Source organism: Pezoporus wallicus, unplaced genomic scaffold (genome assembly GCF_028554395.1).
Source record: "Pezoporus wallicus isolate ANWC-B61680 ecotype Strahan unplaced genomic scaffold, APGP_CSIRO_Pwel_v1 contig_9789, whole genome shotgun sequence".
In the NCBI taxonomy this organism is placed as follows: Eukaryota; Metazoa; Chordata; class Aves; order Psittaciformes; family Psittacidae; genus Pezoporus; species Pezoporus wallicus.
The window spans coordinates 7,777-21,742 of NW_026640314.1; the positions used below are offsets into that span (position 1 = coordinate 7,777).

General features: G+C 44.5%; 1 long non-coding RNA gene across 1 annotated transcript; it reads right to left on the minus strand.

Moving 5' to 3' along the window:
* Nucleotides 1–5,830: 5,830 nt before the first annotated feature.
* On the minus strand, nucleotides 5,831–12,944 carry LOC130604088 (uncharacterized). Its single transcript, XR_008973367.1, has 3 exons — nucleotides 12,822–12,944; nucleotides 6,781–6,864; nucleotides 5,831–6,483 (listed from the first exon to the last, which is right to left on the minus strand). It is a non-coding gene; the product is annotated as an uncharacterized LOC130604088 (long non-coding RNA).
* Nucleotides 12,945–13,966: the final 1,022 nt, after the last annotated feature.

The window sequence follows — 13,966 nt, forward strand, 5'->3', positions numbered from 1 at the left end:
TTTGTTGATATTTTCTTCTTGACTTCATGTTAACACTTTGCATGTCCATGCCTTCCCAAAGATGATGACTGCAGTTTTCCGAGTTCTGGGCCTCAGATACACAGAAACGAGAGTTTCAGACCCGCCACTGCACGGAGGAATCAGGGAGATCAGAACAGTTTTCTTCAATTCCCTTCTTCAACAACCCCAATCCAAGCAAAAGTCTAGCCAATCTATGCCGCGTGATTTTTGCTTGCACGCCTCCATTTCACAAAACATTCTTGCATGCAAATGCTCCAGTGGTGTTCACAAACAGGGCTGAACACTTTCCTAAAGTCACTTGCTTGTATTTGCTCAGAACACCTCCCATGATTTTCAAGGGTCAAAAACCCACAAGAAAGTAAAAAAATCAGTTTGGTCAACCAGAATAAGAAGCGAGAATTAAAGTTAAGTACACTGATAAAAAAAAAAAAAAAAAATCTGATCTACTGCCCTCTATACTTACATTCCTTACCAAATACCACCCTTCCTCTCAACTGTAGGTGCATTAGGGTGGGCTAATATAGAAGGTATGGTTTTATTGATGAAGTAATGCCTAACAGATGCACAGGCTACAGATTTTAAGTAACCCACTGCAAGGTTGATCAAGTGGCAATGCACTTGCAGACTGTTAAGCAATAACATTAAGAATGAAAATCCCTCAAGAATTCAAGTTCTGCAAGATTTGAGTGCTGGGAGACAGGCCATAGCAAGAAAAGCATTACACCTTTCTCATAGTCAAGAGACAAGCTTTTGTTTTTTTAGATTAGAACATAAGATTCACTTCACAGCAAGCAAAGATGATCATTTTGCAGAAGGGCTCTGCAGACTGAACTGCTATTTCATAGTTTGAGAAAATCAGAACTCTCAAACCAGAACAACTCTCCTCCTGCGCCAAACAGAGGGTGTGTTTATGCTATCATTCTAGTCGCATTAATGTACATAATGCGAGCTCATCTGGCAAGGAACATTTGTTAGTTCAATGTGAACTGTCATTATCTCTGGATTATCAAGACTGAAATGGCATCTACAGATAGGAAGAAAAACACGGATGTTATCAAATGCTGAGCCATACCTCTAATATGGTCAGAGGAGGTGGAGCTGGTCTGACACTGAAGGGAAAGAGTGGTTTTGGTAGGAGGCTTGCCAGGCTGGTCAAGAAAGTTTCAAACTAGATGTGTTAGGGGAGGGGGGCATCATTCCATCCCAACACACCCAGTCTGCTGCCAGCACCTATAATAAATGCTTGGAGCAATGTAGAGATATTCCAGCCGCTCCAGCCAATGAGCCACCTTCATTTAGAGCTCGGCTGAGATACCTCTACACAAATGCCCATAGCATGGGGAACAAACAAGAGGAATTAGAGATGTATGCACGTCTATGGGGGTATGATATAACAGGCATTGCAGAAACATGGTGGGATGGCTCCTATGACTGGAGTGCTGGAATGGAAGGTTACAGGCTTTTTAGAAAAGACAGGCCTGGCAGGTGGGGAGAGGGAGTTGCTATTTATGTTAGGGATAGGCTGAAGAGTACAGAACTCTGTTTGGGGACAGGTGAGCACTCAACAGAGAGTCTGTGGGTCAGGGTTAAAGGGAGAACAGCTATGGGAGACATTACTGTGGGGATCTGTTACAGACTGCCTGATCAAGAGGATTCTGTGGATGAAGAGCTCTATAGACAGGAACAGCCTCATGCTCACAGGCCCTTGTCCTCAGGGGGGACTTCAACCACCCTGATATCTGTTGGAAGGATGGTACACCACAGCACAAGCAATCCAGGAGGTTCCTCGACTGTGTGGAAGACACCTTCCTTCTGCAAGTAATAGAGGAGCCGACAAGGAGAGGTGCCATGCTTGACCTCGTGCTCACCAACAGAGAAGGGCTGGTTGGAAATGTGACATTCCAGGGCAGCCTTGGATGCAGCTATCATGAGATGCTCGAATTTGAGATCCTCAGGACAGTGAGAAGAGCGTGCAGCAAGCTCACGGCCCTGGACTTCAGGAGAGCAGAGTTTGGGCTCTTCAGGAACCTGCTTAGTAAGGTTCCATGGGACACAGCCCTAGAGAGCAGGGGGGCCAAGACTCTTGGTTGATGTTCGAGGATCACCTGCTACAAGCTCAGGAGTGTTGCATCCCAACTAGAAGGAAGCGCAGCAGGAGGGCCGGGATAGCTCCTTGAATGGATAAGGAGCTGCTGAGGAAACTTTGAAGGAAAAAAGAGGCTTATAGAAGGTGGAAGGAAGGACAGGTGGCCTGGGAAGAATACAGGGATGTTGTCCGGGACGCTAGGGACCAGGTTAGGAAAGCCAAGGCCCAGTTAGAATTAAACTTGGCTAGGGATGTGAAAGATAACAGGAAGGGATTCTATAGTTACATTGCAAATAAAAGACAGACTAGGGACAACATCGGCCCTCTCCAGAAGCTCTCAGGAGAACTGGCTACACAGGATTTGGAGAAGGCTGAGGTTCTGAATGACTTTTTTGCCTCAGTCTTCACTGGCAAAGGCTCTGACCGCATCACCCAAGTCTTGGAAGGTAGATGCAGGGACTGTGACAATGAAGACCTTAGGCCCACTGTAGGAGAGGATCTGGTTTGAGACCATCTTAAGAACCTGAATATGCACAAGTCCATGGGACCTGATGAAATCCATCCGCGGGTCCTGAAGGAGCTGGCGAATGAAGTTGCTAAGCCACTGGCCATCATATTTGAAATATCATGGCAGTCAGGTGAAGTTCCTGACAACTAGAAAAAGGGAAATATAACCCCCATTTTCAAGAAGGGGAAAATGGATGACCCGGGGAATTACAGACCAGTCAGTCTCACCTCTGTGCCTGGCAAAATCTTGGAGCAGATTCTCCTGGAAGGGATGCTAAGGCACATGAAAATCAACGAGGTGCTTGGTGAAAGCCAGCATGGCTTCACTAAGGGGAAATCCTGCCTGACCAATTTGGTGGCCTTCTGTGACGGAGCTATGGAACTGATGGATAGGGGCAAAGCAGTTGATGTCATCTACCTGGACTTGTGTAAAGCATTCAACACTGTCCCACACAACATCCTTGTCTCTAAATTGGAGAGACATCAATTTGATGGATGGACCACTCGGTGGGTAAAAGAACTGGCTGGATGGCCGCACACAAAGAGTTGTGGTCAATGGCTCAGTGTCCAGCTGGAGACCAGTAATGGGTGGTGTCCCTCAGGGATCAGTGTTGGGACCGGTCTTGTTCAACATCATTGTCAGTGACATGGACAGTGGGATTGAGTGCGCCCTCAGCAAGTTTGCCGATGACTCCAACCTGTGTGGTTCTGTTGATACCCTGGAGGGAAGGAATGCCATCCAGAGGGACCTTGACACGCTTGTAAGGTGGGCTGATGCCAACCTTATGAAGCTTAACCATGACAAGTGCAAGGCCCTGCACCTGGGTCGGAGCAATCCCAGGCACAGCTACAGGGTGGGCAGAGAAGAGATTCAGAGCAGCCCTGTGGAGAAGGACTTGGGGATGTTGGTTGATGAGAAAATGAACATGGGCAGGCAGTGTGCGCTCGCAGCCCAGAAAGCCAACCGTATTCTGGGCTGCATCAAAAGGAGCGTGACCAGCAGGTCGAAGGAGGTGATCCTGCCCCTCTACTCTGCTCTCGTGAGACCTCACCTGGAGTACTGTGTGCAGTTCTGGTGTCCTCAACATAAAAAGGACATGGAACTGTTGGAATAAGTCCAGAGGAGGGCCAGGGGACTGGAGCACCTCCCATATGAAGACAGGCTGAGAAAGTTGGAGCTGTTCAGCCTGGAGAAGAGAAGGCTGCGTGGATACCTCATAGCAGCCTTCCAGTAACTGAAGGGGGCCTATAGGGATGCCGGAGAGGGACTCTTCATTAGAGACTGCAGTGATAGGACAAGGGGTAACAGGTTAAAACTTGAACAGGGGAAGTTTAGATTGGATATAAGGAAGAAGTTCTTTCCTGATAGGGTGGTGAGGCACTGGAATGGGTTGACCAAGGAAGTTGTGAATGCTCCATGCCTGGCAGTGTTCAAGGCCAGGATGGACAGAGCCTTGGGTGGCATGGTTTAGTGTGAGGTGTCCCGGCCCATGGCGGGGGGGGGGAGGGGGGGGAACTAGATGATCTTAAGGTCCTTTCTAACCCTAACTATTCTATGATTCTATGATACCACGGTTTCCTAAGGCTCATCAGTAGGAAGCAGTCATCTCCATACACAAGCCCCAAAAATGTTTCCTGAAGTGAGAACACTGTCACTTCATGATACTGAAATGCAGCCACTGTTCTTTCACTGAATTACTATGAAATTAAAGAAGCCAATTATTTAAAGAGATGGCTGACAATACAGCTAGAAACAGGAAGTTGCACCTTCCGTGCTCATTTTATCAAGCTAATCAATTAGGACTAAAAGCAGATTACTGAAGTCTGTTAGATGAAAACAGTAACTTCGCATACATTTTAAAATACCCAATAATGCCCCATTACTTGAAATTTGATCTTTTAGAATGTGAGATTGTCACCAGTAAGGGACCATCAGTACACCAGCATTTGTATGCATGTAACATGGCAGAAGAAACTGACCTTATGTAATTTTTTATTCCTACAATAAAAGAAAAAAAAAGTAAATAAATGCAATGAGTCACCCTCAAACACGACATTCTGTGCAAGTCTGACAATACTTTTTTTCCTCCTTTTTCTCTGAAAAGCAAACAAACAAAACCCCACAAGAAAATAAACAGTAAGCCTCATCTACCAAAGTAACATCCCAGCAACGGCTCTGCTATTGATTTTCAAGTAGAAGTGTTGATCCTGTCAAACTTCAAAGAGTACAGTACAATATAGTATTATACATAGGAATACAAGCTGTGAAACGAAGTGTATGTGCATGTGTGTGCACATAAGCCTATGATTCAGCCATCCTGTGGAAAGCTTTAACATCTCTAAACCTGAAATGAAATTCCATATTGAATGAAACATGATTTCAGTGGTGCATTTTTATTCTTACTCTAAGAAAAGGAATGTTAAAAAGATTGCTTCAACAAAACAAACTGGACACAAGGTAAAAGTCAAAAACTTTATCCACAATAGCAATTCCCTACCTAAGTTAAGTTCTCCTTTCCCTATAATTTGACATTTTCTAACCATGGAGAGATATCTAGTAAGTGAGCCTTAGTTCTATAAGGTTTATAAGTTCATTATAATGCCCTTCTGGTTCCAATGCCTCACAGATAAGAAAGGTAGATTTGGAGGACAGTAACAAATCTGCAAACAAACTCAGAGATACAACTTTTATTTTTTGTTAAACAGGAAAGAATGAATGGGTTTGATACTTCCTGAATTTCAACAGCTGTGGCAGTAGTGTAAAGCTTTGAATTGGTACTTCCTAGCTAGGTCACTTAGTGAAAAAAACAGCAGCACCATTCAGTTAAGGAAGACATGAATCAGTCAGACAACACTCTGGCACGATATTTTGCTCAACATCCAAAGTTTACATTTCATTTCAGATCTGTTTTTTTGAATGCAAGGTTAATAATAACACAGTAAAACCGCCCCTCATACTGAGGTCAGGAATTTAAATCCCAGTGTGTCTCAGCGCATCCTAGCAGTGGTACAGATACCACAGTGGTAGGCAAATGAAATGAAAGTCCACACCACATCTTAGCTGTCCATCATTTTACTCAATAAATAATGTTTATTGATTCTAGTAAGGGTACCATAGTGAATTCACTTTTTAAAACAGCTTTTAAAAAGCTTTCCTGCCAAAACATGACAAAGTCCTGTAGACCAACATTCTTTTCCTTCCATTGTTTGGCCTTAATCAGAAAACAAACAAGAAATATCAAATCTTCTTCCTAAACATGGTTGTTACTGTAGTTCAATTACAGGACTCAATTTCGCCTAAATTATACCTCTTCATATACAAATTGCTTGTTATCTGACCTTAGTATTGGCAAATTAGATAACCCCATTAGTTCTAGTTCTCTTTTATGTCTAGAAGTCAAATTCTGTCAAACACAACCAATCCTCCATAATAAGCCTATTCCAACAATGGTGCACCCTGTTGTATGAAAGGTGGCTGCTTACTGATGCAGTTAATACCCAGACAAGACTGGAGAGAAACACCAGGCTGGCTTTTCCAAAATCACTTATAGATCTAACAGAGTCTGAGGAGCAAAGCTGCACTCCATTAAACTTCAAAATACATTACCAGAATTATCAGAGAATGGCTGAAGTTGGAAGGGACCTCTGCAGGTCACCTGGTCCATCCACTCTGCTCAGACAGGGACACCTGCCCAGGACCATGTCCAGACAGTTTCTGAATATCTCCAAGGAGAGAGTTTCCACAAGATCTCCAAGCAATCTGTGCCAGTGCTCAATCATGCTCACAGTGAGAAAAGTAATTCCTTATGTTCAGAGGGAACCTCCTGTGTTTCAGGGTCCACTGCCTCTGGCACTGTCCTGTTACACATCTTAACAAATGACAAAACCATTATCAGAATGTTACCTTTAAAGGAAACTTAAAATGGCCATTTTAAGCAATTTAACTAACCGTATTAACAGTAACGGCAAGTAAGATGCAGTTCTGAGAAGTTTCCAAGACACAGCAGCACCAGGCTAGAAGACAGAGCTTATTAACCACTCTTACTAGCAAAACCACCCCCAAAAATTAAGGAGAATTTTTGTCTTCAGGCATAGTCTTTGTAACACCTTTTGCTTGTTATTTTTGCTTTTTTATTCCAGTACTGTTTACTTAAAAAGCAAAAGACTTGTAATCTTTCAGCAATAATGCCAGCTCCAAATAGTCAATGCGTGCTAGGCAGCCCACTTCTTTTGAGGTGGTGAGATCACTGCTAAAAAAAAATATGGACTAGCAAGTTCTTGGAACATCTGCTATCTAAATGGCTGCATAGCTCCCAAGAACTAAGAGGTCATGTGCCACTGAGCTGCACAGACACAGATACATCCAACTGCAGGTGGGAAATCCCACACAGTTACCAGACTGTAGAAAGATCTCTCAGCAAGTACTAGGCTGCCTGCCTTTGGCAAGCAGCAAGGTAACAGGGAGTGAAGCTGAAAAAGCCACCACAAACTCCTACCACAGTCATCTTAACAAGCTAGCAAAGACTCAGTAGCCCATATCATTCAGAACCAGCTTCATCAGCTCCCCCGTATGCAATCACTAACAGGTCTTCAGGATCCCCGTTGCTACTGATGATACACTTTGCTATTTTAAAGTTTTCAGGTAGTACTACAGAAGAGTAACAGACACTCACTGCTTCTTTTTAAGATACACAAAATAGTGACCAAAACACATTCACGGTGAAACTTCTTCCCTCCTCCTCCCCTACATTGTAAGTTGCACTTAAATTCACAGTTTACGCTGTCAAAGCTTTGTCTATGGAATCTCAGCACTTGTGTTTGTTACAAGCAAGGGATATAGAGAAACAACAGAACCATTCACTCTCCTTCAGAATACAGTATTTTATAAGACTATTAAATAAGTTTCTTTTCTAGCAATACAGTTGCGGCCAGCATAGTCCCAGGTGCCAGCATGAGCAAGATGTGTAATGCATCAAGTTCAGGGGAGACGCTGCTATTGTGCCTCGCAGCCTGAGGAAGCAGCAGAACCCTTCTGACAATGAAACTTACCACGGCTGGTTTCAAAGCTATGTGTTGTCACTGCGGACAGAACAGCAAAAGTCCTGTGAAAATAAGAATTGGACATTTCACTTGGGGAACTAAGAGTACAAATAAACTCTATCCCTCTTTGAGGCTATTTTTCCAGCCACCCTGGAAAAGCAATTATCTCTGAAGAGAATGAGACTCTTTTTAATGCAAGTGGTTGGCAAGACGGAAGGAAGTGGTGCCCAAAATCTGTATCCTACTCCACTCGTATGAAAACCTGAAGGGCAGGACTTAACTTTCTGTAACAAGCAGAATTAACAATGACATAGATAGGCTTGTACACTGAGAAGCATAAAGTCTCCTGCACACACAGTTCTCTTGGTGATTGACAAGCTGCTTAGAAATTGTCTCTTCTGTGGTTTCAGCTACACTTCAGGAAGAAACAAGTTAACGTGTAAGGCAAATGGGGTATACCCACACAGTCCTTCTTTACTGGAACCATTAATACCAGGAGCTTCATTAATTTTCACCAGCAGCTATATGAAAATGGAACAGACTGAAGTCAGAACAGTAACAATGCATACACTGTGAATAGGAAAAGCCTCCAGAATCACAAGAAAAAGTGGCATTAAGTCTGATCTAAAAGTCACCTAATTTATCGCCATAACAGATAAGAGATGACACTTGTGATAATAGACTTTTTGCAGTATCATCACAAGTGTTGATAACAAAATTGGCAGAAATTAAGATGAGGAAAGGGTATATATAAACTACATTCATCCAGGGAAACATTTAAAACTTCTACCCTAGAAACATTAATCAGAGGATATAACAAATGGCCAGAAAGCTTCAGGTTTTCCTAATGGCAACAAAAAGTCATTACTGAAATCCAACAGGTATTTCAGTAAACATGGAATAGTTATCAACACTGGTACAAACAAGGATTGGTTTCTCACCTTTACTATTTTGTATTGCTACCACCTCTGTTCGAAGAATAGAGTTCTTTGAACAAGCAATGCATGACACCTGCAGCACCACATAGTACCTTTTCTTTTGCTGTGATTATTTTTCAGGTTTCATCTCAGCCAACATGCAGGCAGAATCTGAAGCCATCACTTTAAAAGCTGCTATTATGGAAAGACGAATCAAGAAAAAAAATCTCCTTAATACCACATCTATGCATTACATTGGAAGGCAGAAAATAAGGGAGTTGTGTTTGCACACCCATATTAACATGAGTGTCAAAGAAAACATCCAGAAAGAAATAATTAAGTGTTGGCATGGCAGCAGCTGTGTTTGCCAACCTAAACAGGATTCAGCCATCAAAACCCCACAACTTAAAGACTAAAGAGGGACTCTTCAGTTCAAATACTTGTAATTTAGCAACTGGACTTTAAAGTGGTAAATCTAGAAACACAGATACATACCCACCTCTTGGTCAGACAAGGAACACAGAGCTTGTCTAATATGCTATTCAGTGAGTTCAAAGGAAGGATTTTTCAAGTTCAGTCTAAATTGTAAAAAAACTGAAAAGCAGTGCACAGAGCTGCATAAAGAATCATAACTACAGCCTTCCTTCTGTGACTTATCAGATGCTATTAGGCAGCCACTATCTTTATCTCAGTCTGTCTTACAGCCAGATATACAATTGCTAAGTTTGGAGATCTCTCGAGCTAGAAACTCATAGCAATTCTTAATGTACTGCTTCGGCTTAGTGCTTAGAGTTCAGTGAAAGTCAGTTCTCACCCTTTTAACTTCCTCCTGTTGCACATAACAGGGATTCCTGTCAAGTCACGCTTATCAGTACTTCCCACAGAAAAAGATTCAAGAGCCATATCTAGAACAGCTTCAGCCAAATTCTGTCAATCATCAGCAAACAGGCATTGCAAAAATTGCTCAGCACCTGCTACATGAAAAGCGGCTCAACTCTATGTCTTTACATTCGTGGTTAGCATCACAGAGTGCCCAGACACGGAAATAGGATTAAGCACTTCCATGCTCAGCGCTACACACCAACACGTGACTTCTACCCTGAGGAGCTTGCACTGAGTCAGCGCTGCTCTGGCACACCAGGCAGGCAGAAGCTGAGCTGCACTGGGCTGAACTGGCCGAATACATTTCTCTGTCTCAGCTAGTGCTCAGTAAGAGTACTTGATGCTTTTACTAACAAGGCAGGTACCAGAATTGCTATTGAACCCATATTTAAAAAAAAAACAACTCTGATCATTTAACAATTATCTCAGTTGAGATACCCGAATACAGAAAATCATAAAGAATCTGTGCAAGTTTTGTGTTTTCTTCCTCTGCTGAGACCGTCCTCAAATTTATTTTTATTTCAAGCAACTTGCAACAATGTGCCATAAGTTTCATATCAACAGAGCTCCAAAACCACTACTGCAACACTGTGCTAATTCATGTCATAACTTCATATATAATAGAATCTGCTATTTCTGAACATATGCACTACATGAAAGTCACAAGCAGCTTCAAGAACTTCGCATGAGCAACAAGCTAGAACAGATTGAAAGGAGGAGGAGTTATGGATATCCTGCCTCTCAGGATCAGACTCACAGCTGTGCTTTTCTTAGCTATTATGCTTCCAATTTTACCTAGATTGTCATTTCATTAGCATCAACGCCCACATCACTCGACCTTGAAGGCAGGCAGCAAACTTTGCTCTAAGGTAATTAACATTGAGGGTATATGTTTTACATTAGCAGAATAAGGACAAGTACCCACAACAGGACAGAATGTTAAATACACAAAACCTCCTTGTCCTTTGGATAAACGACAAACTAGAGCAATGTAACATGTGCTTTGAGGCATAATATTCAAGAATTGTACCACAACTGACAGCTTCACAAAACCAAAACTAGTCACCCAAATTATACTGCTTGAACACAACCACAAACGCACAAGACAGACACGCAAATCTCAAAGAGCAGAGCCAGGTAAATTTTGTAATAGAAACATTAGTCCCAGTCTGGGGAGCTGTTTGCCAGAACTCACAATATTTGCAACCTATTATCTGAAACTTGATACAGGAAAAGGCAATTAGATTCTCCTAGAAGTTTCTTCAGCTACCTTAGCAGTGGTGTACCACAGTGTCTATCCCTCAGCCTTTTACCAGCAAAACTCTCAGCCTTTGGTGAGTCAAATCTTAACTGAAATCAATTGAGATTGACTTCAATAAGATCAAAATATGCTGATATAAATACTATGCTGCTTCTCACATGTAAAAGTACCTCGTGTCTGCACAGTCACATATTCTGCTGCCTCATTCATCACTGCATCTTTTTAAAAGGCACATTACAGCAACTAAGATTTAAGCCTAAAACATATTAGCAATTCACATATGAGTTTCCTTTCAATGGGAAGGCTTTCCTCATTTTGTAGCTAAAAGCACTGTTTATAGCAACTGAAAACTCAATTTTTCAACAAGAAACCGTAAGATCCAAGACTGCCAGAGTAATGGCCTATTTCACTCTACTTCTACACAGCATGTAACAAGACCTTCAGTATGCAACAAATGAAGGAAAGGCTGTTAAGAGTGACATGCATCTGTTTATAACAGATGAGGTTTGAACTAGATCCAATATTCCTTACAATGGCATACACACAGCTACTAAAATAAATAAGGTTTTGTATAAAATACAGTATGCTGACATTTGCTAATGTGTCTGAGCAAGACATGCATGCAGTGTTGCAATAACTGAGTCTCACCATCACTTCCTGCCCTTGGTGAACATGCTAGTAATTTCAGTCTAACCACAACTGTTCAGTGCACACTCATACACAGAGAGCATCTCCAATCCCAAAAACAACCTAGATATTACAGAAAATGGTTAAGAGAGGAAACAAATGGGCTAAGACTGTGTGTAGGAAGGGGGATATCAGGGTAAAGAAAACAGAATAATGAACTGTGAATGCTATTCCTTTGGAAATAGACTAGGAGCCAAAGTAGAAAATATTTAGCTTAATCTATTGGAACTACACCCTAGGGAGTATTATTTCAGATCTATTTTCCTTTTACATTTTCAATAATAAAAAACAAAGCTCACAGAAATTAAAATTGTTGTTATCTATGGCTTTACAGAAAATGTACATGAAAATACCTGCTTTGAATACTGAAACCAGACTTACAAGCACTGCTGAAATTAACTAGAGTGAAACATTCTGAACTCTACCATTAATCGATGAAAGTCAAGAGATGAAGCAACAACCAAGTGCTCCCTGTATACCTTCTCAATAAAGTGCAGAAGGAAAAACACTACTACTGGCATTAGAGGCCCAGGACAAAAACGTAAGGCACACAAATCACCTTACAAGGCAAAGTAAATTTGCTAAACGCCCTTTTCTCCAGCCATTCCAGACAACCTCCCTCATAAAAATAAATCAGCAAGTGCCAGTGAACCGCACCAAGCAGCTCTCGAGTAATGGAGTATTTAAATGCTCGTAATGCCTAATTTGTCCTCAAATGAAAACTAAATCAACCTTGAAACTGAAGCGGCTAGCCTTAATTAACCTATTTTCTTAAAGATGTGCGCAAGGAAAGCAAATAACTAACTAAGACGGTGGCGTTTTTACTTTGCACGCACACAGAGAGCCACAGACCGAGACGAGAGTGACGGCTCTGCAAACATGCCCAACATTTCCCAAGTTACGCTTACAGACAGCTCCGTTCCCCAGAGCACACAGAAAGGGGGGGAGCCCTGCCCTCGCCCCTTCCCTCCAGGAAAGCCACTTCTTGGTGCCAAGGGTACCACAGCTAATCTGGAATCCGCTCCGTCCCGGTGCCACACGGCGCACAGCGGGAGTCACACAAAGAGCGCGCAGCCCTCAGCAGCACCCTCCCGAAGCAGGAAAAGGTGTTTAAGTTGGCGGCAGCTCCTGAACAGCCGCTCGGGGCTGTAACCGGGCGGCAGGGACTCCAGACGGCCGCTGGAGGGGCTCTGCTGGAGGCGGGAGGGTAAGGCGCTGCAACGGCAACCGCCACCAGTCCGCCCACGGCCCGGCCCGCAGTCGCCCTCGGCGCGAACCGAGCGAGAACGGTGCCTTCCGTGAGGTAAAAGGACACTTTACTCCCGTGCAGAACTAGCACCTCAGCGAGGGGAGGCACAACCGCCGCCAGCCCACCCGGGGGATACGCCCTGCCACGCCGCTTCCCACCTGAGCTCCTCACCTGCCGATCTACCGCCCGCCGGGCGCCTCCGCCATAGCCCCCGGGCAGCTGCGCCCTGCGGCCGGGAGGAAAGAGTCTGACGGCAGCGACAACTGCAACCATAAAGAGCCGCCCGCTCCACCTGCGCCGGCCCTGCCCGGGGCGCGCAAAGCAGCACCGCTCTCTGCTTCGCCTTCTGGGGAACGTCCACGAGCGGGGCTGGGGGCGGGACCGCCGCGCTTGATTGGCAGCCGCGCAGGCCAATGGGAAGCGCCTGCTCACCCTTTCCCCCCGCCCCCTGCATGCTAAGGAGGCGTTATTCCCGCCCGCCCGCCGGGCAGGGGGTGTGTCCATGACGTCACGGGCAGCGCCTGGCTGGCAGGTGGGGCGCGGTCACTGAGGTGAGGCGGAGCTCGCAGGGGGCCTGGAGCGGCTGGGGCGCGGCGCGGGGCGAGGGGGTGACGTGCGGAGCTGTTCCCGTATTGACCCCGCGGGAGCCTCGGGGCAGCGGGAGCTCCCTCAGCCGCTCCTGCCCGAGGGAGCGGTTTACCCTCCCCGTCGGGGCGAAGTGCGAGCGGCCGCCGCCGGAGAGGGCTTGTTGCGGAGTCGGCGGACCCGCAACGGCCTGACGGGATCGGCGGGCGGGGAGCGCTCTCCTTGCCCTGCTTTGCGCGCCCCCTCGGGAAGGGCTCCCCAGTGGGAGAGGAACACCCCTTCCCGCCCCCTCGCTTCCTAAAATTAGCGTGTTCCTGCGAGTCTTATTTAAAAAGAAACGACTTGAATGACATAATTGGATCCAAGCCGTTAGAAGCACCCTGGACTGTTTCCACGAACCCTTTAATGTGTGTGCTAAATCTTTCCAGAATCGTTAGTGTTTGTGAGGATGTAGACGGGATGTGACCTGGCACACAATTCGCACAGGTTTTATTTACAAAGTGTGATTTAATCCATACTTGGAAGAAAGGGAGGGGGGCGGGAAGAACCACCCTGTTTTCTCTCCTCAGCCTCATGTGCCTAGAACTGATCAATTTCATTTGAGCTTTTCAGTTCCATTCAGAACTTGGTGCTTTTTTCACCTGGAATGATTATGGGAAACAAACCCTTTTCAGCATGTATACCATTCATACTGCATTAGAAAAGAGCAGAAGCACTAGGAAAAACAAGCT